This window comes from Vombatus ursinus, unplaced genomic scaffold (assembly GCF_900497805.2).
Source record: "Vombatus ursinus unplaced genomic scaffold, bare-nosed wombat genome assembly UNPS02014814.1, whole genome shotgun sequence".
NCBI classification, from domain to species: Eukaryota; Metazoa; Chordata; class Mammalia; order Diprotodontia; family Vombatidae; genus Vombatus; species Vombatus ursinus.
Genome location: NW_020954592.1, coordinates 15,107,603 through 15,133,657, shown reverse-complemented (window position 1 = coordinate 15,133,657; position 26,055 = coordinate 15,107,603). Strand labels below are relative to the sequence as shown.

The following is a 26,055-nucleotide window of genomic DNA, read 5'->3' as shown; positions in this document are numbered from 1 at the left end:
AACTGGTCTATTAGGTCTATTAACTCAGCTAAATCCTGTAGTTCCACATGACCCATTAACTGATCTTTGAGATTATTGCTTATTCCTATCTGGAGAATCTTAATCAGTATTGCCTCCTTCCAGGTCCCAACCAATCAATATATTCAATTAAGTCTACTACCCTGCCTTATCCCAGAATTAATGTTGCAGTACTCTTTTTATCTTCTTCTGCTCCCAAATTACAGGGAATTCAGTCTTGAAGAGTTTGTATGTCTCCGCAAAGGACTTCCTTCTTCCATCACAGATGATGTACAATCCAAGTGTATCCTCCATCCACCTTGTACTTTCTTAATTATAAATGCCATCCAATTGTAAAGGGGAAAGGCTGCATCTTAAAGATGCAGTGGTGGCTCAGATTCTTATAATCTAGCCACTGCTCAGAATTTTACAATCTAGTAAACAGCTCACAGGTGCTCAGATTCCTTAAGAGTCTGGCCACTATGGCCAATCCTTGATAAACCTTATCTTTGTCTGAAGGGAGGCTTGGGTCAAATTCTTTTGGGAAGGACCTGCTTGTCATGATCTTGGGTCCCAGAACTCCTCATCATATGGTTTCCTGACTGGGAATAACTGCCAAAGTCCAAATTCTTCTCCTGCCAAGACTGCCAAGTGCTTCCTCCACTCCAGACGCAGATGGACCAGTTGATGCCTGCAGGTACTATACAAAGTGAGGCCCTCAAAGAGCTTACAATCTAATGGGAGAGACAATATATGAAAAAGAGAACAGCCCAAAAAAGAAAAAGAAAAGAAAGAAAGTAAAAAGAATTGTGCGTTGATCTGCATTCAGATGCCTTCGGTTCTTTCTCTGGAAATGGATAATAATTTTTCATCATAAACCCTTTGGAATTGCCTTGGATCATTGTATTGCTGAGAATAGCTAAGTCATTCACAATTCTTCATCAAACAATGTTGCTGTTACTGTGTACAATGTTCTTCTGGTTCTGCTCACTTCACTTTGCATCAGTTCATCTAAGTCTTCTCAGGTTTTTCTGAAACCATCTTGCTCTTCATTTCTTATAGCACAATTGTATTCCATTTCATTCATATACCACAACTTGTTCAGTCATTCCTCCAATTGATGGGCATCCCCTCAATTTCCAATTCTTGACCACCACAAAAAGAGCTGCTATAAGTATTTTTTAAACAGCTGCAGTGGCTTAGTCAGGGTGTCCTCCAGTAGTCTCTTAGAGTGGATTGTTAAATTTTCAGTATAGCATTTACACTTCAGAAATTAGCAAACACTGTAAAAAAAATCAGTGTTTGATTTATTATTTTGTTGATTGTTTAGAATTAAGAAAGTGATGGAAAAAATATTCATAATGCAGATTAAACTGAAGAGTGTGTTCTTCAAAAACTTTTTTTCTGTAGACCTGGCTCTTAAAATATTTACTGGCATACGCCTGCCTTCCTCCATCCTCCCAGATAGTCCGTGAAGCTGGTGCAACCTCTGACAGGGAGGAAATCACTGCTGTTGGGGATAGAGGGGGTAGGGGGTGGGGGTTGGGAGGATAGTAAAGAGATGCCATAATGGCTACCTTCAAGGACTTCTGCTGCTGCTTAACACCACACACCCTTTTTCTAGAGACAGAAGATTGAGCTAATTCATTCAAGGGTAATCTACTAGACACAACATCACCATTCAGATTCCCTTTTTGTCCAGGTCCTGAAGCAGCCACTAGACCTGACTATAGACCTATAAGAAGACATAGGGGTGGAGGAAAGGAGAAACAGACATCCTGGCTGTGTCTTTCAAAAAGTCAACAGAGACATAGAAAGGAATTCAAAGCAATAATAAACAGCTGCAACCAAATTCTTCAGGGTCTTTGCCACTCAGCCACACCTATAACTCCCTTCAAGTTTGTACCTAAACTCTTCTCACACATTTTCTCTAACTGGCATCTTGTTGAGGCCACAATGATTCAGCAGTTAGGTTCCATCTCTCTGGCTTAATGCAAGTCCATGGAAAGTGCTGAAGACATCAGCCCTACTTCCCCACAGCTATTCCCTAAGGCCCAGCAGAACAGAAGCATCTGGGGAGTTCCCAGAGTCCAATGGGCACAGATTTGCAATCCCCAATGCTTTCTTCTGTCCCTAAACATGCCATTGTAGTTTTCACTGCCATATAAAAGAATAAAAACTTGTGTACTTACAGGACATGCTATTTCCCATCCCCATCAGGGAAGGCTTCGGGGCAAATATGTTCAAAAGGAAAGGCAAGACTGGAGAATGAGGAAAACTGTAGCTAGGGACCATATCTATCTAGGACTCTCTCCTAGGTCACTGGAATTTAGAGAGGGCTGACAGTACTTACACTCCTCTGTAGTGTCAAAACAGTTGAACTTAGAACCTGCTTAGCAAGAATAGCTAAGTAAAAACAGGAAGCTACCAATGGGGCTCTTCCTCCCCAAAACACCAGGTGAATTTCTCCATTTCTTGAACCCTGTTCCTTGGCAGTCCTGCTTTTAGTATTCAATGTGCAATCTTTGTCCAGCAATGAGTGGACATGCCACTAGAAAAGCAACTATATCAGTACTCTCATACTACCCTACTAACTAACCCCCACCCCCTGCCCCTCTACCCCCAGCAGTAGTGGTTTCCTCCCTGTTAGAGGTTGCACTAGTTTCACTGATCATCTGGGGGAACAGAAGAAGGCAGGAGTATGCCAATAAATGTTTTAAGAGCCAAGTCTCCAGAAAAAAAATGTTTTTGAAGGACACACTCTTCAGTTTAATCTGCATTATGAACATTTTCTCCATCATTTTCTTAATTCTAAACAATCAACAGAAGCAAGAGGCCTTTTGGTAAACTGAAGTCTCTGCCTCCCCACAACCATGGGATGATGGCCTGGGGATTCCCCCAACCTCAGCTGAATTGTACCTGGCTCCAATATTGCTAGTTATGACTGTAAAGTTAGTATTTTGTTGCTTTCAGCTTCCCCTGCTCTGATACTCAAGCCTTACTCCAGTGTTCATTATGCATATGACACCAGAATCTGGGAAGACTATGCCAGCTTCCTGGTATGTTGTCATGCTAGGCAACCTTTGATTGTGGGCCCCACAATAGAGTGCATCACCTAAGGATCTCACTCTGGAGAGAAAGTTCAGTACCAGAAGGTAGGTTTCCGAGTGATCCACCTTTTTTTTTTAACCACAGCAACCCATGAAATGGACAAATTTAGTAAATGGTCCTTCGTCCTATGTAGTCTGTTTCCAGTTCTACAATAATTGTGGTAGAGCTATAGAAAAGGGGATAGAGGCAATATAATGATGATGGTGATGATGATGATGATGGTAATACATAGTTTTTAAAGGTTTGCAAAACACTTTACATATGTTATCTCATTGATCCTAACAATACCCCAATAGGGAAACCAAGGCTGAGAGAGGGTAAGCAACTTGTATAAGGTTATCCAATAAATAAGCATTTGAACTCAGGTCTTTCTGACTCCAAATCCAGCACTGCTATCAATGGTACTACCTATCTGCAATATATTGTTTTGTTTTGCTTATCTATACTTCCTGGTTAGAAGGAAGAGTAATATTGGGAGGAAGGGATTATAGGAAGTAGCAACAATGATTTTTAAATGTATCAATAAAATTTGTTTTTTAAAGAAAAAGTAGAGGGGGATGCTCAGATTCACATAGCCCTGTGTTTAGTATTCAATGTGCAATCTTTGTCCAGCAATGACACACCACTAGAAAAGCAACCATATTAATACTCTCATTATAAATGAAACCCCAGGCAAAAGGGTGTTTCGGCTAGATGAAAGGATGTCTCACAGATTCTCCTCAGAGAGGAGAGCAGAATTGATAATGTTAATTACATTGTGCCATCGGTCATTTAATGAAGAAGAATTTATTAAGTCCCTACTATGTGGTGAGGTGCTAGGGATACAAAGATAAAAGGGAAATAGTCCCTGCCTTCAAGGAGCTTACATTCTATAAGAGTGAGACAATGTGTACATTTATAAGAATATGCAATATACATATATATATATGATAAACTCAAGGTAATTTGGGAGGGAGGCACTATCAGCTGTGGATCTTACATCAGCCTTATAGAGAAGATGGCATTTGAGTTGGGCTTTGAAGGGAAACTAGATTTCCTAAGAGGAGGAGGTAAGGAAGGAGTGGATTCCAGGAATAAGAGAAATGCTCAGAGACTGTGCGAGGAATAGCAAAAAGGCCATTTTGACTATATTGAAGAGTATATGAAGGAGACTAATGGTTAGAAAGTTAGGTTGGAGCTAAGTTGTGAAAAGCTTTAAATATTAATCAGAAAAGTTTACATTTGGGTCTGGGGGTAATGGGGGGCCACTGTAGTATGTTAAGTAGGGAAAGAAATAGTCAGACCTGTACTTTAGGACTATCACCTTGCCAGCTTGTGTGGAGGCTATGGAGTGGGAAGAGCCTTGAGAGGTGAAAGTTGATGAGGGCCCAAAGCAAGGTAGTAGTTGTGTGAGTGGAGAGAAGGAGAATGCATGTGTGAGAAACAGAAACAGCAAGATTTGGCAACTGACCGTATATATATGGAGTAAGTCAGAGTAAAGAGTTGAGGATGATACTGAGGTTTCAAACTTGAGTGACTGGAAGAATGGTGATGTCTTCCATAGTAAGAGGGAGACCATAAGAGGCAGGGTTCCACCAAGGAGAATTGGGTCACACAATTCCATCTAACGACTTGAACGGTAAGGAGTCCTTTGAGTTAGATATACTTGCTGAACTCTAGAGTCAGGAATGTTGGCACCCAGGATGACTGTGTAACTTGTTAAGGTTGAATATCCATATTTCCTTCTTCCACTATTTCCATTAAATGATTTAACCTTTGTAGTTAGTGCCTAAGACTAAATAGGATCATAGATTTAGAGTTGAAAGAAATCTTAGAGCTCATTGAGGCCCATTTTATACAAAAGGAAACTGAAGCTCAGAAAGGTTGTAACTTGACCAGGGATTCACAGCAAGTAAGAGTCATTTTAGACATGAGGAGTGCCCATTTAAATAGAGAAGTCCAGCCAGCTGTTGAGTATATGGAATTTAGTTCAGGAAAGAGATTATTGTTGGATAGATAGATCTTGGAGTCATTCCATTAGAGACAGTGACTGAGCCAAGGTCATCAGGAGTATAGAGAAAGGAAAAAAAGAGGTCATGACAGAGCCTTCAGCATACTTACATTAAGCAGGGAAAAGAAGAGGATGGTGATGATGATGATGATCCAGCAAAAGGGGATAAAATAGGGAGGAAGAAAACACGAAGAGAGTTGTGCCTCTAAAGGCAAGGGAGGAGTGGCTAACGGTATCAAAAGCATCAAAGAGGTCTAGGAAGATAAAGATTGAGAATAGAACATCTGATTTAGGAGTAGAGATAACTGTTGACTTTGGAGAGATTAGCTTCTGTAGTGTGGTGGAGTGGAAGTCATATTTTGCAAGGTGATAAGAAATGAGTAGGCTCTGAACAAGTATAGGTGGTTTTTTTTAAAAACCCCGATAGCTTTTGATTGTGAAAGGGATAAAAGATACATATAGTAGCTACTGCAAAGATGGCAGGGTCAGATTAACTTTTTTTTCTTTTCAAAGAATGAGGGACACCTGGAAATGTATGTAGGCAGTAGCAAAAGATCCGGTAGATAAGGAGAGATTTAGATCCCTCGTTGAAGGAGCAAGCTCCTAGAGGAGATAGAGGGAGTGAGATAAAGGATACTCGGCCTCACAAACAAGTCCAGACATCATCCCATGATATCACTGGTCCTGTTTGAAAATGAAAGATGAACAACAACAACAAATAAATGAGTTAGCCTTGGCAAGGAGGCTATCTTCTTCTGGTGAAGCCACCTTTCATGAACTTCTGCATCTGCCCTACACCCTACCTCAGAGGCTTTCTGTATCATAAACTCATCCTCTACATCTTTGCTGCAGTCTCTTTTTCTCAGCAAAGAGGCAAAGTCCTCTGAAAAGATGAGGGAAGGAGGAGTTCAGAGGGCTTGAGAATGGAGAAGGTTTATAACAGCATAAACAAAGGTGTCTAAGAAAGAAGGAAGTGTGTTGTGAAGTGGTGCCTGTCATTGTCTAAAAACTTAAATAGTCTGTAATCTCATCAATTCAGGTGTTCCCTTTAATGATGCAGATCTAAGGCAGTCTATGCCTGCCCTCCTGTGTGACTCTCCTCCATATGTTTACCAAGTCACCTGGTTGACTAGATTAATACATAAGATATCCTTGATGAAAATGTTACCAGCACAGGTGGTCTTTCATAGATGATTTTTTTTGTAGCAGAAGAAAGACATCTCCACAGTCATTCAGTTATGAGAATTCAAAATCCCTTTATGTCTAGTAATTGCTTATCTTTTAAATCCAATAAAACAAAATGTGGCCTTAAAGGCTTCCCTCAAATGAATCATCTTAGATAAATGTATTAAAATTATGTAATATTCTTTAGTTAATACAACTTCAAAGGTAACTTTTTGTTCAATCATCTGTGTTTTGACATGAAGCAAAACATTATGCTCACTTGAGCTGTTCTCATTATCATGGGCTCCTATAGAGATGCCCACTGGGAGAAATTTACCTTTCTATGATGAGATTTTCCAAAAGCCTCTGCTCACTGTTCTAATTAACATTGAACCCTGGAACACTTCATACCTCAGTGAAATACATACCATTTTTAACAAGATCCATATCTTTTTAAACAAAATCCATACTGGTAAAACAAAGTGACTAATATATTGTCCAAAATATGATATGCAGACACAAAGCATCAAGTTAGTGGACTCACAAGTTAGTCGATTAACATATATATATATGCATGCATATACATATATCTGTGTATATAGTATCTAAGAAATATATGCATATGCATATACATACATTCAGGCAACTGGGTGGGACAGTGGATAGGGTGCCAGATCTGGAGTGAGGAAGACTCATCTTCATGAGTTCAAATCTGACCTCAGACACGTACTAGCTGTGTGACTCTAAGCAAGTCACTTAACCCCATTTGCCTCAGCTTCCTCATCTATAAAATCAGCTGGGAAAGGAAATGGCAAACCACTCCAGTGGCTTTGCCAAGAAAACCCAAAAAAGGGTCACAAAGACTCAGACATGACTGAAAACAATTCAACAACAACAACAATACATACACAGGTGTATCAATGGACATATATGCAAATATGTACATGTGTACATATATATCTAAGACATGTACATATATGCATGTGTGCGTATATATATATATATCTTAGATATATGCACACATATTTACAAGAGAATAGTGGTGTTAAAGATATGTGTGTGTGTGTGTATGTGTGTGTGTATTTATTTCTTAGATCATGGCCCAAAATTCCAGGAGGAAGAGAAAATTGGATGGGATTGCATTAGGGAAATTATAAGGTGCTTTCCATCATCCTAAGCTGCTTACTCCTGAAAAAGTCCATTTCTTTAACACCACTATTCTCTTCATGTCTTTTTATGGCCATGAATCATGCTCTACTCTAACCTCAGAAAAACCACCATTTAAAGACAGTCAAAGAGCAGTAGACTCATAGTGGGTGTAAATAGACTACAGCTTTGCAGGAAGAAGAGAATTTGGGGAAGATTTTCTACAGAAAGATACGGTGAATAAAAGGTTCTCTCTTGTTTTCCAGTTGTAATAGTTACCCCGTCTAACTCTAGTTCACTGAGTTACATGCAACACAGGAGATTAATCCTAGTGGTGTGGACCTGACCAAGTGAAATCCATTTAGAGACCTACTTGATTTAGAGACTTACTATGACTCTAGGTCATAAATGCAGGGATTTGTATTAAAAGGAGTTTTCCTCTTTAGGCTCTCAGATGGCTCTTTGGATCTGATCAGGGATGCCCAAAGATTCCCCTATGTGGGGGGTGGGGAACCTGTGGCCTCAAAGCCACATGCGGCCTTCTAGGTTCTTGGGTACGGACTGAGTCCACGAGTTTTAGAGAACAAATCCTTTTATTAAGGGGATTTTTTTCTGTGAAGTTTGGATTCAGTCAAAGGCCTACACTTGAGGACCTAGAGAGCCTGTGTCCTTGAGGCCACAGGTTCCCCACTCCTTCCGTTTGGCAAGATCTCTGCCGGGGCTTCTTTTCTGTTCCTGGAGAGATAAGCTCATCCTCATTCAAAAAAAAGTCATTTTGGCTACCATGTTGTGGTTCTCATTCTTACTCAGTTCTTCCACTATTTAGTTCCAGACCTCCTACAGGAAATAGCTTATTTCTTATACCATTGACGACTTGCTTGTGAGTACCATAGTATAAAAAGCATTGGCTTTGGAGTCACATGTCCTGAGTTTGAATCCCAGTTACTTCTTGTATAAGTATGGGTGAATCACTTCATTTCTCCAGTCTTCACATTCTTCAGTCCATAAAAAGATGAGATTGGACTAGATGATCTTTAAGGAACCTTCTAGTTCTAAATTAATTTGCCCTATACTTTCCTAGCTTAATTACACATTGGTCTCCTTCACACTCCATTAGTTTGTGGTCCAATCTAATGGGTCTTATTGCAATTCTGCACACATGGTACTCCATCTTTTGTCTTCATACCTTTGGGCTGCTAAAAGCCCATGCCTGGAATTAACTCCCTCTTCACCTTTTTCTCTTGGAATTCCTGTTTTCCTTCAAGCACCATCTTTTACATGAGACCTTTCCTTATCCCCCTAGCCTCCATCCTGCCCTATCCCCCAAATTATAATGTATGTTTTGTATAAACTCATATGTGTGCGTATTATTCTCCCTTTCTCCTTGTTAGAATGTAAGCTCTATGGGAACAGGGCTTGTTTTGTTTGTCTTTTATCCCTAGCATCCAGTATCCCTAGCCTGGAATACACTTAAATACTGGAGACACTTAAATACTGAGTAAATCCTATGAATCTATAAATGGCATAAGAACACCATCAAGGACACAAGCCCAGAAAAGGAAGTGATACAGTAATATAGTGAGAGACAATAGGTGCATAGACAGCGAGGTAGTACAGTGGGTAGGGTGCCTGCCCTGGAGTCAGGAGGACTTAAATTCAAATCTGGCCTCAGACACTTACTTGCTGAGTGAGCCTGAATGAGTAACTTAACTCTGTATAAGCTGGAGAAAGAAATGGAAAGTCAATCCAGTATCTTTACCAAGAAAACCCCAAATGGAGTCACTGAGAATTGGACATGACTGAAACAATTCAACAATAATAGGTGCTTGGCTTGAGCACTACATTGGTGCCCTCCTAAATACTGAAAGAATAAGAGGAAGTCTCCCAGCATAGGTAGTGGGTTTTCTCTTTACCAAAAGACATGAATGAGGATCACACAAGGCAAAAAGGTGTGGAGGAGGAGCACTCTGTTTTATAGAGAAATCTCCCAGATGGACAAGATCATAGATGTCATCTGCAAAATGAGGAGATTGGGCCAGATGACCTCCAAGGTCCCATCCAACTCTAAATCTCTGTTCTTATGATCTTAAATATCCATTCTCTGATGCTGCTCCAGATCCTGCACCTATCCCCCCATCCCATACCTTTTAGGAGAATTGGGAGAGTGACATAGGCTTTTATCTCCCTCTTAAAAATGTGTACACATAAGTGCGCTCAAGTTTCTATCTTGTGTTTTAGTTGAACCTTAGTAGATAAACATTTAGGACCTACACTCAAGAAAAGATGTTTAATGTTCCTGAAGTAGCTTTGCTTTGTAGGGAGTCATTATAGAGTAGTGGATAAAGCAATGACTTTGGAGTCAAGAAGACTTCAGGTTAAACCCTATCTCAGATATATACTGTCCATGTGACTGGTCAAGTCATTTAATCTCTATTTGCTCTAGGCAACTCTCTGAGACCAAAGAAAGTGATGACCTGAATTGGTTGAGGGAATTTCTTGTCTTTGTGTTAATGAAATCACAGGTCTAATTCCTACACCCTATTTTCTTAGAAATTATTTAGAGAATATGAAAAAGAGACTAAAGGAGAGTTTTCTTTTTTTTTTAAATTAGTAATTGAATGTGACTAGAATTATACTGTGTGGGTCTACTTAAAGCTGAAAATGTTCCAAGGTTTTCATCTAGGCTCAGTGCCTATCACGTAGTCTTTTATGGTACACAGGGCAGTATTCTCTACTTCAAAGTCATTAATAGAGTAGTACGGTTGGGACCATGACTTGCATCTTAAGGACTTCCACTGTCTTGCCACACTCTTCCTTATCTGCTACCCCAGGGTTATGTGTCCTTGTGATATCCTTCTAGTGGCACAACTATTCCCATGGTCAAATTGTTCTTGCTGCTGCTACCCACCTCCCCAAACTGTTTTTGTTCCAGATGAAAAAATTCCTAGACACGTATATGCCTTATACCTCAGATTGAAATGATTGAATTGACCATGAATTGGGCTTACCATATCATCTCACTATCTCCAAACCTTTCTTTATGAGACCCTGTGATTGGATTAATCCCAAGAGCTTCAAAATATGATGATAGTGGTAGTTTCATTGTATGGCTTGGAAAATTTAAGGGAAAACTAGTGAATACAGTTCAAAATAAAAAAACAGAGAAGGAGGAAGGACAAAAGACAATAAATATGCACGTGTAGTTTTGGAGAATTTTAACATAAAAATTCAACCAGATAGTCATTTCTTTAACAAAGCAGTGACTGAGAAATACTTGAATAGATATTAAAACAGAATATTCTACCTCACAATCCCCAAGTTATTTTCACAGAAGAAATCATGAACAGCAGGTATTAACTAACAGATTAGCATGCTAACTATTGAGGATATAAAAATATAAGACATGTTTTCTGACTTGCATACTAATTGGGACAATAAAACATCTATATGGGAAGATACAATATACATATGCATATATTGCAACCTAGTTGGAATTATTGAAAAAACACTGATGAGGAATATATATTTTGTTGTTGTTATTATTGTTGTTGTTGAGTGGTTTCAGTCATATCTGACTCTTCATGACCCCTTTTGGAGTTTCCTTGGCAAAGATACTATGGTGGTTTGCTATTTCCTTCTTTAGCTTATCTTACAGATGAAGAAACAAGGCAAACAGGTAAGTGACTTGCCCAGGGTCACAAAGCTAGTGTCTGAGGCTGGATTTGAACTTATAAAGATGCGTATTCTTGATTATAAGCCCAGTGCTCTATCCACTGCACCACTTAACTGCTTGCATGCACACACACACACGTATATGTATACAAACACACACATACATACATTTATATACGTACATGTATATGTATACGCACATAAAATTAGAGGAATATATGCCAGATATATATGTTAAGATGAGAAGTCTTAAGGAGAGAATGAACATTGAAGGTTAAGATGTTTAGGGGAAGGCTTGAAAGAGATAAGACTTGAGCTGAGCCAGGAAAGAACCTTGTTAGTTGACTTTTGATGTGGTCAACTCACATGTGGTAATGCAGAAGCTACCATCTATTATAATTTCAGATAAACAAAAGGTGGTAGTCTCTAGAATATACTTAACCACAGAGGAAAACAATGAACAGAATGATAGATAAGAAAGAAAAGTCAGTTACCCAGTGGAAGAAAGCAATAATGCACAGGGCAATTTATTTTTCCCCATTGAAACGTATTACATATGAAACATATTAATGCACATATTCATTCATTAAGTCATTCATTCAACAGCTTTTGAACATCTACTATGTTTGTAAAGGTTCAAACAAAGAAGAGAAAGGGAGTGACTGTTTCCAGCTAGAGAAATTTAAGAAGGCTTTAGAAAAGAGGTAATAGGTATGCATGTATACATAAACATACATTGCTGATGTTTTTCACTTCCTCTGATTAAAAAAGAAGTAGACCATCAACCGATTTATTCAAATTTTGTCATTTTTCAACAGAAAGTTAAAAATAAATAGAATTTCAGATAATTACTCTAACCCTTCCTTGTTGGTTTTTTTCTCCTCTGTTATTGGTTAAGTGGGATTTTCATGCTTGTTTCAAACATTTGTCTAGTATGGGGATTTCCACTCAGTTTCATAAGTTGTATTAATGTTTGTGCCTCTGTGATTTCATATGTTTAATTTTTCATTGGTTTGCCATAGTGACTTTCTGGAGAAGAAATAATAAAACATCATCTGATTAATAAAGAAATGACTGAAAAGTCATGAGATCATATAGATCTACAGCTGAAAATAACACCTTAAAAATGGAATTGTCTGATTGGTAAAAAGAGGCACAAAAATTCACTAAAGAAAACATTTCTTAAAAAGCAGTATAGATCAAATGGAAAAAAGAGGTGCAAAATCACACTGATGAAAATAATTCCTTAAAAATTAGAATTGGGCAAGTGGAAGCCAGTGACTCCATGAGACCTCGAGAAGAATAAATAAATAATAAATAAAGGCCAAAGAATGAAAAAATAGAAGAATATCTCACTAGAAAAATATCTCACTAGAAAAACAAATGACCTGGAAAATAGATCAAGGAGACATAATTTAAGAATTATCATACTACCTGAAAGCCATGACCAAAGAAAGGGCCTAAATGTCCTATTTCAAGAAATTATCAAGGAATACTGCCCTGACATCTTAGATCCTGAGGGTAAAACAGAAATTGAAAAAATAATCACCTCTTGAAAGAGATCCCAAAATAAAAACTCCTAAGAATATTATAGCCAAATTCCAGAGCTCCCAAGTCAAAGATAAAATACTTCAAGGATCCAGAAAGAAACAATTCAAAGACTATGGAGCCACAGTCAAGATCACAAAAGATTTAGCAACTTTCACATTAAAAGAGCATAGGGGTTGGAATATGATATTCTGGAAGACAAAAGAGCTAGGATTACAGGCAAGACTAACCTACACAGCAAAACTGAGTATAATCCTTCAGGGGGAAAATGGATATTTAAGGAAATAAAGCATTTTCAAGCATTCCTAATAAAAAGACTAGAACTGAATAGAAAATTTGACATTTAAACAAAAGACTCAAGAGAAGCATAAAAAGGTAAACATGAAAGAGTAATCATAAGGTTCTCAATAAAATTAAACTGTTTACATTCCTATATGGGAAGATGATATATGTTACTTCTAAGAATTTATCATTATTAGAAAAGCTAAAAGGAGTTTAGATAGAGAACATGAATATGAATTGATTATGTTGGAATCATCTCCAAAAAAATGAAGGGGTGAAAAAGAGGGATGCACTGGGAGAAGGAAGAGGGGAATGGTAAAGTGGGGAAAATTTTCTCACATGAAAGAAGTGTGCAAGGAAAAGTTTTTACAATGGAGGGGAAAATGGAGGGGAGTAGTTGTGGCAAGCAATGCTTGAACCTCACTCTCATCAGAATTGTTTCAAACAGGAAAGAATATTTATACACACCCAGTTTTTTGACCCAAATAAAGAAAACATAACATGGATTATAAGGCAGAGAACTCCAAGTGAGATACCACAGGAGTCAAGCAAGCCTAGATAGCTTGTATTTTCCTTGCCCCTGCAAGGAAAAGTCAAATTCATAAAAGCATTGTTGGAAACGCAAAGGTAACAGGGCAAAGAGTGGTGCTCTATTTCCCTCAGAATGGCTAGCTTCCTATCATGTTAATACTTAATTGTAAAATTCTTCTATTTCACAAGCCAATAGAGTTATAAACATGACAAAGTTTCAAGGACATTAGGGTTGATACTAGAAAAAAAACTAAACGAAATCACAATAACCTGACAGGTTGAATAACCCTTAATAGTCTGCAGAAATCTGAGGAGGGATCATTGCTTTCATCATTCTCTCTCTCTTTTCCACTTTGATTTAAAAAAATATTGTATAGCATTTAATGAGATGCTACTTGTTATTTCCCTCTAAAGAGACTCTTCTCAGGATGGAAAGAAAGAGTATTTCCTAGCCTACTTTAAGAAAGTCCATCAGAGTCTAGATAACAATATCTTATCATAACATATAAACTTAATGTTGTCAGAGAGGCAGTGTGGCTAGAGAGGTAGGCTTAGAGTCAAAAGTGAGGCCCTACTTTTTTTAAAAAAATTATATATACATATATTATTTTTTGTCTTATCTTATTCATTTTCTTTTTTTAATTAATTAATTTATTTTTAGTTTTCAACATTCACTTCCATAAGCTTTTGAGTTTTCAATTTTCTCCCCCTCTCTCTCCTTCCCCATCCTCAAAATAGCATGCAATCTGATATAGGCTCTGCTTATACATTCATATTAAGCATATTTTCCCATTAGTCATGATGTAAAGAACAATTAGAACTAATGAGAGGAACCACGAGAATGAAGCAATAAAACAAAACAACAAAGGAAAAGGGGAGCAAATAGTATACTTCCATCTGCATTCAGACTCCACAGTTCGTTCTTTCTCTGGAGTGGACAGCATTTTCCATCAAGAGTCTTTTGTAGTTGTCTTAGATCCTTGCATTGCTGAGAAGAGCCAAATCAATGAAAGTTAGTCATCACACAATGATGTTGTTACTGTGTACAATGTTCTCCTGGTTCAGCTCACTTCATTCAGCATCAGTTCACAGAAATCTCCACCTAAAGTCCACCTGCTCATCATTTCTTATAGCACAATAGTATTCCATTACATTCATATACCAAAACTTGTTCAGCCATTCCCCAATTGATAGGCATCCCCTCAATTTCCAATTCTTGGCCACCACAAAAAGAGCTGCTATAAATATTTTTGTACATGTGTTTTTGTACACATCCCATTTTTATGATCTGTTTGGGACACAGACCTAGAAGTGTTATTGTTGGGTCAAAGACCGAAAAGTGTTATTGTTGGGTATGCACATTTTTATAGCTCTTTGGGCATAGTTCCAAATTGATCTCCGTAGTTGGCCGGCCCTACTTCTGATACATACTGGTTATGTGATACTGGCCAAGTCATTCATGAGCTCAGGGATTTTTCTCAGTGGGAGTTCGCTATATCAACATATCCACAGATCTGGTTCCCTTCTGTCCCCTTAAAAAAATGTATCAGAGATGTGATGTGATGCTTTCTTGTGTTTTTTTCTTCATTTTTGTTAATCTTTTAAATACAAGTTCTCTTCTGAAGTGCCCATTCCTTTACATGAAGTGATATTGTGAACAGACTAAGAGTACTGCAGAGTTTAAGAAAACTATTTTCCCCTGAAATAACAGTCATCAGTCATGTAAATTTATTGTTCTGGAGAGAGTTCAGATTCAGAACTCTCAAGTAGAATTTTCCAAAGTGTTCCTGCAGTCTTCCCTCCAACATCCTCACCATACACCCAGAGGATCTTCTCCTTCCCAAGTTTCCCAAATATAGCAGAGGCTACTTCAGTGGCAATTATACATGACTGAGCAGCTTGAACTGTGTATAGTAATTTATTGGTTCACTTAACAAAATATTTCAGATTCTACTTAGGAGAACCATTAAACCTTTTTTTTTTTAAATTACTCCAATCTGCTAAACAAATCTTTTCTCATCACATCCCATTCTTTATCATTACCAATGGTTTTATCTTTAACCAGATTGTTGCAGTGAAGGCTCTTGGTCAAGCTGAAAAACAGGAAAGCAAAATTTGGAAAAGGCAGATAAAGTAATCTCATAAGAAGAATTCATATAGTAGCATGAAAAATTCCATGCTTTTTTGGTCAAATATTCTAATCATGATGCCAAATAGAGACAAGCTAAATATGACAGAAAGACTCCATATGGAGGAATGCATATTAGTGTTAGCATAAGAAAACCAGAGCATATATAGATAAAAGTTTCTAAAGAAATAGAAGTTTCCATGTATAATTTTTTTCTCACTAAACCCTGCCCTTAATTCCTTTATTCTGTAAGCTGCTTTTTTTATTTTCTACAAAAAAAGTCCAATTCATTTCCTTATCATTAAAGACATTGGAGTAGTATCATAGAAGGAAGGAAAAATGAAAGGGATTGACAGGACAATTGCTCAAGCTAAATGAAATAGAAATCCATCATGCAATTGAATTTTTCTAGGCTTATTAAAACCCAAATCATTAGCATGATGCAATGATAGATGAAGTTCTGAGTGTTTCATTTCTGTTTGTCTGATTTTTTTTAAACCACATTTTTTTATCTTAGCATTCTTGAAAAGTTATGATCACAACTCCAGGCAAATTGCTGTTCATTCTTCGTTCTTAAAGAGAAGGGCGATGAATTAGATTTAAGTGAAGCAGAGCTTTGCAAAGTTGTCAGCCTTACCTTCTCCTCCAGAGTTATCAGAGTCCAGTGGCAAGACAAAAGTCAAGATGACTGGTGGTGGCCCAGGATGCATTGGGTGATCTTGTTCTTTCTAAATTAAGGTCTTCCCCAGGCCTCATTTTTCCTGATTCCTTTTTAACTTTGGCACCAAATATAAAACTTGTGTTGTGAATATATTTGTACCCAGGAGTTATGAAATTTGGAAAACATTTATTACATATATGCCGCTATGCTTGGTTATAAGGACACAAAAATGAAAAATGATAGTCTCCACCCTCAAGGATTTTCCACTTTCTGAAGTGTTCAGCAGTGGATAGACTAGATTTAATGCTACAGATATCTAAACAGTATCTGCAAATTAACTATAAGTAGTTTAATGCATGTATTAACCATTTAGACAATCCTATTAATGGTAACGTTTTCAAATAGGAGTTGCTTTTATCCACAAAACTATGGCAATTTGAAATATGAAAACTGCATTAAAAAAACGCCTCTAACTTTGGAAAACCTAACACTTCAGCAATGACACCCATGAACATTCTGATTTCCCCCTCCCCAAAACCTTAAATGCCCTAATTTCTGAATAGTCTGTGTCTGTCCTCTTTAGCTTACTTGCGCCACCTAGTGCTTTTTCACAAATGTTGTGAATTTCAGGAAGAATTGAGATATATCTAATATGAAAAATGAATTCCAATTCAACTGAAATTAATATGCTCAAGATGTATTTCACACATGGCATGGCTAATTTGCATTTAATTGTTTTTAAACAAGCCACTACACTCAGATAAATAATGTAAACCTACTTCTGAATGTATTAAAATTCATATATCCTCCCACATAATTCTGGTGCATTCCATCTTCTAATAAATATATCAGATCTGAATTTTAAAGTTAAATTTATGTTATCAATGAACATTTTCTGGGATTATCCAACTGAGGGCAATATCAACTTTTAGGACATTATCTAACATAAAATTTCAAGAGAGGCATCTTGGTCTAGTGGACAGAATACTGGACTCAGAATTAGAAAGACCTGAGTTCAAATCTCAGCTCTTAAACTTGCTAGCTGTGTGATCATGGGTAAGACATGTCAAAGTAAATGACCAAACAACCCACAGAGGTTATACACCAACTGTCAACTCTGAAAAATAAAATAAAATACCAAAGCGCTCACAGAGCTCATAAACAAACAAAAAAAAAGCATTCTCTAGTCTGTTGGAGGAAGGAAACTAGACATGTGTGCCAGGTTCTGCTCTAGGACTGAGGAGACCAAGAGAGTGAGGCTAAACCTTGATACACACAGTTGTGGCAAGACAAAGAATCAAGCAGTGAGGTGTAACAGCAGCAATATGACAAGTTTGCCTAAAAGCAAAAGTAGCAGGACTTCTTGACAGGGACCATGGTTCCTTCAGGTCCTTTTCCAAACTCAGGTACCACCAGTTCTGTGATTTAGATGCAGCAGAGTTCATCCAAAGGGTTAGAACAAAGGACTGTTGTTATGCTAAGCTCAGGGCACAAGTTACTATCTGGGCCTTAGCCCTGGAAAACAAAGTATCTCCTAGTAATAAGAAAAGAGAGAACTGAAAAGAGGAGTTGTCTTGGGGTGGAGGTCCTGACAGTTATTTAACTCTCCAGGCCTCAGTTTCCTCATCTGTAAAATGAGAAAGTGGGACTAAGTGGTCTCTAAAGTTTTTTTCAGCTCTAAACTCTTTCATCTATAGCTGTCCAACAAATGAAAAACCTTTTTTTTGGCCATGACAACTCATTGAAAGACCTACTGAAGGGGCAACTAGGTGGCGCAGTGGGTAGAGCACTGGCTCTGGATTCAGGAGGACCTGAGTTCAAATCCGGCCTCAGACAAATAACACTTACTAACTGTGTGACCCAGGGCAAGTCACTTAACCCCCATTGCCCAACCAAAAAAAAAAAAAAAGACCTACTGAAGCAAGGATTGGTTGCAATCTATCCTAGTAGAGGAAGTATGCACTCTGGTAAAATAAAGTTTTGAAGTTAGTGCAATCATACCAATTTAAGACATCAACCAATTATTTATTTATTTATTTATTTATTTATTTATTTATTTATTTATTTATTTTTTAGGCAATTGGGGTTAAGTGACTTGCCCAGGATCACACAGCTAGTAAATGTCAAGTTTTTAGTCTGAGGCCAGATTTCAACTCAGGTTCTCCTGACTTCAGTGTTGGTGCTCAACACCTAGCTGCCCCCAACCAATTATTTTTGTTAGAGCCTCTTAGAAGTCAAATATCAGACTCCTCCTTTCCCCAATATTGTAGAATGTGTCCATTCTGTTACCTGTTACAACCAAATTCATTCCCAACATGGCAAAGTGTTGTAATTCAAATTGTAAGTTTATCCGAAGTTAATAAATAGCAAGGAGATATTCTCTCTCTGCTCTCTTTCTCTTTCTCTATGTGTCTCTGTCTGTCTATCTCACTGTCTGGCAGCCACCCCGTTGTGGACTGCCCTCAGCTGGGGGCTGGAGGCAGTAGGGCAGCACATGGAGACTGATCCTTGTTGGCATCTGTTTTCCTCCTCCCTTTGGGAATAGTAATAAAATCATATTAATTGCACTCTCTGCTGCAATTCAACCCAAAACTTCTGCACGAGTTATATTTCCTCCTGTCTCAAAAATGACTCATTTTAGTAATTTTTTCTTAAATAATCTTGACTGAAACCAGAATCTTGAGGTCTTTCTTTTTATTAACTTGTTTATTTGAAAAAAAAATTTTAAAGGAAAAATAAAATTGATATAAATACATAAAAATGATATAAAATTATATCATACACGAGAAAAATAACACATGATTATTTTGCTTTACTAATAAATGAAGGAATCATTTAAGTTTTTAAAAATCTTTTTAAGTACTTGAAAGATAAGAAACATTAGCAATTTAATTTAGGAAATTGGAAAAGATTTTTTAAATTTTCCTTATAGCATTCTTTTTTTAAAATCATAATTCAGTTGAATATTCAAAAAACTAATTAAACAAAGCCTGTCAGATGTTTGAAAGCTGATTTCCCAGTTTATGGGTTTGTTCCATTCTCTTCCTTCAATTTGTATTTTGGGCAGTATATTGATCACTGGTTGAAAAAAAAAGTTGTGTTGTAACAGAGAAAGGATACAAAGGGAACTCCCATTAAAATTTTTGAGAGCAGATACCATCATTTCATTTCTATATCACCAGACTTATCTTGCTAGGAAGCAGACCTCAGTGCTACTTTCTGGACATCTCCACATCTATGCTCTGGCCCTCAATCTCATTCCCCTCCCACTGGAATCTTGAACTAAACTCTTGGAACCCTGGGCTCTGATGAGTGAGCAATGACTTTGTTTTGCCCAGACCTGGGTTTCCATAGTACTTCCCAGTTATTTCCACACCATACTGCCACTGCTTGTACCCCATCCTTCCCTCCCCTTTCAGTTTCTCTTTATGCGTTTTCTTACTTCGTTGGAATGTAGCACCTTAATGCTGTGGGAGGAGGTTGAGAAGATGGCCTGGAGAGAATGGACTTGGAGCAACTGGTACTAAAGCAGCCTGATTGGGAGAGTGCAGGGGATTGAGGACCACAATGCCATTGCAGCTGACCCTCTGCCCTGTTGTTGGGCACCAGGTTAGTTTCTTTATTCAACTGAAAAATGGATTCAGAAAAAAAGCACGCAGAAATGAATCTGAATTACCAGACATAGGAATAATCAATAAATAAGCAATAAACATTTATTAAGTGCCTACTATGTACCAGGTACTAGGTGTAATAAAAGAGGCAAAAGACAGTCCCTGCCTTCAAGGAGCTCACAATCTAATGGAATAGTTGGTGAAACATATAAAATCTTTTATACATCTTTCTATCTCCTAACAACCTTATGTACCCCTATTTTTTTAACCATTGGGCTTACAGTGTATGTATTTGGATCAGTTGCTATTTGGCAGTTAGAAGCCCTGAAATCCAGGGTCCACAGCTGTTTTGCTAGGATAAAGGTAAATTGGTTAGATGGCAAAAATGTGTGATAAATAAATATTATAAATAATACATATATTATTTATATAAATATATACATATATAATATAAATAAATAATAAAAAATAAAAGAGACTTCAAAAGCAGTTTAACAAGTGGTAGAATACCCTATGGGATAATCACTGAGCAGTGACTGGTATCTTGGTTGCTAATGTCTTTGTACTCTGTTTATGGAAAGAACCTTCACTACAGAGGTCAATGATTACATCCTTTACAGCTGATCTAGCCTCTAAAGCCTTTACTCTCCTAGGTTGCTTTCTACCTTCAGTTCTTTCTCCTTGTTTCACATAGTAGCAAACGTTCATTTTGTGGAATTTCTTCACAAGCACAGTCAATGTCCTTGAAGAGAGTAGTTCATAGCAGTCTGTAGGTATTATTTTTATTTTTGTCAGTCATACCAGCAAAGTGGCAACAGGGAGATCCGGGCCATTGCTTAGAGCACCAGGGGCCATCATGACTGTCCTGGCAGCTGTCTGTACAAAGATGCCCGAAGGGAAGGTGGCCATCTTCTTCCTTCTAGTCTTCACCTTCACAGCAAGGAAGTGCCCCAAAAGCTATTATTGTAAAGGGACATAAGGCTGCATGATCCTGAGAAGCACATTTTTTGATCATTTAGTGAGTCTTGAAGGAGTCTAATTTAGAATATGGTATGTTATCTATGGCCATGAGCTGATTTGGAATGATTTGATTTTTTTAAAAATATTGTTCTTTCCCTCTTTCTTTGCTCTCTTTGGAGTATATGCCTAGTAAAGTTATCACTAATTCAAAGAATATTCATAGTTTGTTGACTTTTGGCTATAGTTGCTTATAGTTCGGGTATATTTAAAGGAGCCACACTGTTGCTTCTGTTGTCACACAAGGATCCTGCTGCTCTCATAAAGTGCCTTTCTCCAGCACTGAAAGCTTCTCAGCAATGTCTGGCACACAGCTAAGCCCTAGCCTATGAGTAGACCATCATCAAAACAAAACCTCACACAAAATCCAACTCTTCTCTCAGTCCCCACTCTTTGAGTCTAGATTTTAAAATAGAATAGGTCTCCTCATGATGTGGTGGATACTTCCTTTCTGGACAATGGCTGGATGAGTCATTAAAAATCTACTTCTGTTTTAGAAGAAAAAGAAAGGAGAAGAGAGGAGAAGGAAGAGATAGGGGGAGGAGAGGAGGCAGAAGGAATGGAGGGAGGAAGAAAAGAAGGAAGGAAGGAAGGAGAAAAAGAAAGAGATAGAGAGATAGAGACAATGATCTCTTCATCCTCTGTCTCCAGGTCACTCACATGTGTACATGTAAATGAACCGTGGGCTCAGGAATGTACTCTCTGGCCACGGGGAAAGTAAAAGCTCATTGGTCATAATGAGCCAGATCTAGCTCCTGACTAGATCCAATCTCCTTAGCATTGGTCTCTGAGTTGACTTAATTATGCCACAAGTAATAATATCAGCACAGATTTAAAAGAAAAAGAAAAACAAAACAAAACAAAAGAACATTGTCAAACTGTAACTTAAAGTGAGTTAGGTACTTTCAAGTAGCGGTACAATTGTGTTATTGGTTACTTTGTTTCCCCCACAAATATAGGTTATTTTTTACAATCTAGGAGAGAACTAGAAAACACACAAAAAATGTAAGTCTCAATTGTTTCAATCACAAAATCACAGGATTTAAAGAGTTGCCAAGGAAGGATCCTTGGAACTCATCTGATCCAACCTATACCTTCACAAAAATTGGTTGCTGTCCCTTGTCCTTGAAGAGGACCAAAATGACCCCATTATGTTAGAGTCAAGTTACAGTGTGTCCGACTGGCTCATCAGAGCTCAGAAAGCTCTACCACAGGTTGGCCACAAATAGTCCATGTGAACATTTGGGGTGGGTTCTCTGAATTTGCACATCTCTCATTTCTTTTAAGCTACATCAATTCTGCTTTGCTCATAGAGCACAGCACCTTCTTTGATGCAGGTACACCACGCTGGGAAGTCCTTTGCCAGTGTCTCCTATGTCATGCAATAAATTCCAAACTCCTTCAGAGAGACCTTGAGAATGTTTTTGCATTGCTTTTGACCACCATGCGAGCTCCTTCTTTGAGTGAGTTCTCTGTAAAACAGCCTTTTAGGCAAGCATATGTTTTGCATTCCAACAATGTGGCCAGTCCATGGAGTTATGCTCTCTGCAGCAGTGTTTGAATGCTTCGCAGTTTAGCTCAAGAAATAATCTCAGCGTCTGGTATTTTATCCTGCCAGGTGATCTTCAGAATTCTCCTAAGACAATTCAAACGGAAGTGATTCAGTTTCCTGGCATGGTGCTGGTACACTGTCCAGGTTTCACAGGCATACAACAATGAGGTCAGCACAGTGGCTCTGTAGACCTTCAGTTTGGTAGTCAGTCCAATCCTTCTTCTCTCCCACACTTTCCTTTGGAGCCTACCAAACACTGAGCTGGCTCTGGTAACACATGCATCAACCTCATTATCAATGTGTACACTTCTGGAAAATATACCACCAAGGTAAGTGAACTTATCCACAGCATATGGATAGTGTGGTGCTGGCTGGTGGAGTACCTACCTGTGTTTTCTTTGTGTTAAATGTTAGGGCAAAATTAGTACAAGCAGCAGAGAACTTGGTCCATTTCAACTTTAGAGGCTACATTGAATGCACAATATTAGCATTTATGTAGCACCTACTATGTGCCAGGCACTGTGCTAAATGCTTTACAAATATTATCTCATTTAATCCTCACAACAGTCCTAGCAGATAGGTACTATGATTATACCCATTTTACAGTTGAGAAAACTGAGGTCAGATTTGAACTCAAGAAGAAGAGTCTTTCTGACTTTGGGTCTAGCACTATCTATCTACTGCACCACCTAGCTGCCCCAGGTGCTTAATGAATGCTGGTTGATTGATCAATCAACTTCAACTTTATAAAACTGAGCTAAATTGGATATTGATATTGGGATGATGATGAGAGGAAGAAATTGAGGTAATTGTCTGGTAGACATTTTCCTACAGTTCTTATCTCCATTAGACCACCCTCTTCTTCCTCTATTTCATGAACTCCTGGCGTATGTATTTCTGTCTCCCACAGTAGTGCAAATTTAACTTCCAACATAGTGAGCACTCAGTAAAATTTATTGAATAGACAAATGCTTAATAGAGCACCCCACTTTTCTATGGCATGGTAAGTTTTGCAAAGCACTGTCCTCACAATGCTGTGAGATATGTAGTAAAAGTTTTCTCTTCCTAATTTGGGAGGTAAGAAACTGAGCTTCAGAGAGGTCAAGTCATTTGCCATTGGTGTCAGGGCTGGCTTGGAACCGAGGTTTCCCTGTCTCTAAGTCAAGGGTTCTTTTTTCTGTACCATATTATTTCTCTTGGATGGAGAAAACGAGTAGTGATAATTTGAATGTCACAGACATAGGGAATAGATTTAATATGATGAAAAATTGGTTTTTAACAAGATGGAAACAGCCCAATGGTTTGAAAATGGCATTGGAGCCTTCCCCTTCTGTCCCATGCCAAACATACACTAAGTTTCCAAAATAAAAAATATTTCACAACTGATCCAACCATTCTGGAGAGCAATTTGGAACTATTCCAGAAGGGCTATAAAACTGCACATAACCTTTTGATCTGGCAATATCATTACAAGGTCTATATCCCAAAGAGATCATAAAAAAGGAGAAAGGACCCACATGTACACAAATATTTATAGCAGCTCTTTCTGTGGTGGCAAAGAATTGGAAATTGAAGGAATGCCCATCAATTGGGGAATGGCTGAACAAGTTGTGGTTCACGAATGCAATGAAATACTATTGCGTTATAATAAATGATGAGCAGGCAGATTTCAGAAAAACCTGGACTTACATGAACTGATGCTGAGCGAAGTGAGCAGAACCACGAGAACATGATACATAGTACCAGCAACAGCAACATTGGGCAATGATCAACTTTGACAGACTTGACTCTTCTCAGCAATCAATGATCTAAGACAATTCCAAAAGCCTCATGATGGAAAATACTACCCATATCTAGAGAAAGAACCATGGAGTCAGCATGCAGATTGAAGCATATTATTTTCACTTTTCTTTTCCTTTCTCTTGGTTTTTCCATTTTGTTCTGATTCTTTTTTTACAATATGACTAATGTGGAAATATGTTTAACGTGATTGTACATGTATAACCTATATCATGTTGCTTGCCATCTTGGTGAGGGAGGGGGAGAGACAGGGAGGGAGAAAAAAAGTTTGGAACTCAGAATCTTATAAAAGTGAATGTTAGGGGCAGCTCTGTGGTGCAGTGGATAGAGCATCGGCCCTGAAGTCAGGAGGACCTGAGTTCAAATCCAGCCTCAGATCAAACACTTGACACTTACTAGCTGTGTGACCCTGGGCAAGTCACTTAACCCCAATTGCCTAAAAAAAAAAAAAGGTGAATGCTGAAAACTTTCTTTACATGTAATTAGAAAAAAATTTAAATACTATAAAAAAGGAAAAATAAACATTTCACATACTACCTTTTCACCAGGACCTGTAACAAGCATGGACAATTGTTTATAAATTCTAAGTCCCAAAGAGCCAATTCACATTTCATATGAGTGTAATTTTAGTAAATGTGAAAAATGTCTGGCTTCCTTTTCTCTATCATGATGTGACCAAAGTTAAGACCATCGATAACACAAATTTATTTACTCTATCACAATTCATTATAAGTTTAATTCAGTAGAGATTTGCATATTTACTAGCACTGAAGAACTATCCTTATACATTCAGCATTTTCCAAAAGACGACTTTTAGAAATCCCCACAAGGGATTTGATAAAAAAACACTTCAATTCCCTCAAATAGACAAATACAGCATGTCTCCTAAACACAATGATTAAATATTCTAGCAGTTTTATTTCAGGACAAATAATTGTAATTTATTAGCTTTAAAGACATTTAAAAAAACAATACAAATAATAAAAAACAAAAAAGTTAAAGACAAAACATTGCATCCTTTTGACTGCAAAAAGTCTGTAAAAACAGTAAAAGATAGGATATTTCCCAAATTTGTGCCCCCAAAGGAACTTTGTAAAATACTTGTACTTGCTTCATACCAAGGCCATTATAATGTCTTAAAAAACCACCAGAACCCATCAACTGGTTTACTGGAGTTTTATGTACTGTTAAATGTAAGCACAACCTCAGTTCCACAAATGTCAAAATGCAAGTTTTTAATACAACTCCATTCCTAAAAACCTGCTTTCCTAGAAGCCAATGCCTGTGTAACTTCACCATCATGTCCAGGGTAGGTGAGTCTTTCATCTAAAAGGTATCCTAGCAACTAACCTCTTTGGGGTGACAAGAAGAAAACAACACAATTTATCTTAGATTTTTAAAATGACCTCCTCTTCATGGCCTATTGTGATAAGATTCTACTCATAAAGTACAAAAATACTGGGTGTCAGCTGTTTCTATCATACCCTTCTGTGACCCATTTTTAACCTGTTAACTAATGCCCATCCTGAAACTTGAGACAGTTCTAGAACTCCTCATAAGCTATTTCTCTGTGCCCTCCCCAACCCCACAACTTCATACCTTCCTTTCCAGCCATGCCATCATGGACTTCAGCCATTTACAATGTATTTATGTCATTTATACTTCCAATTGACAATGTTTTTGGATCTCTGGAATTTTTTGAAAAGAACTCTTTTACTTGAAACCTTTTTAAATTAAAAAGTAAAATTCACATTATTTTTGGTTCAGCTACAGGGATAAGAGCCATCCAATAATTGGAGAGGGGCTAAGTTGAACAGTAGTGAATACAGCAAGCAATCAAACAGC

At 37.8% G+C, this 26,055-nt stretch overlaps 1 pseudogene; it reads left to right on the top strand.

The window, feature by feature from the left end:
- Positions 1-672: 672 nt before the first annotated feature.
- Positions 673-20,820, top strand: LOC114022901 (annotated as a pseudogene).
- The last annotated feature ends 5,235 nt before the right edge of the window (positions 20,821-26,055 follow it).